Source organism: Balaenoptera physalus (genome assembly GCF_965194825.1).
Source record: "Balaenoptera physalus genome assembly, chromosome: 1".
NCBI lineage: Eukaryota > Metazoa > Chordata > Mammalia > Artiodactyla > Balaenopteridae > Balaenoptera > Balaenoptera physalus.
This window is the reverse complement of record NC_138882.1, coordinates 85015008-85015378: the sequence shown is the minus strand read 5'-3', so window position 1 is coordinate 85015378 and position 371 is coordinate 85015008.

The following is a 371-nucleotide window of genomic DNA, read 5'->3' as shown; positions in this document are numbered from 1 at the left end:
AGAAGAAGAAGAAGAAGAAGAAGAAGAAGAAGAAGAAGAAGAAGAAGAAGAAGAAGAAAGAAGAAGAAGAAGAAATGTGAGCTCAACCATGAAGTGTGCTTTATTGGAGAAGTAAAAGAATATACATACTAAGTGTTCACAGGGTAAGATCACAGCCTGATTACAGACAGGCAGATGACAAAGCAAGATCAGGTGATGATCCTGCTGCTCTTCTTCCAACAACATGGTGTCTGTCTCAGGAACCAGCCTTTTCTCTGTCAGCTGTCAATCCAGGAGAGAGGTTAAGGAAGGTGCAGTCCATCACCATGGCTGAAGGAAGGATGATGGAGTCCTAGGCTAAGAAAAGCCTAGATCTTGTTGTTTCATGGTCC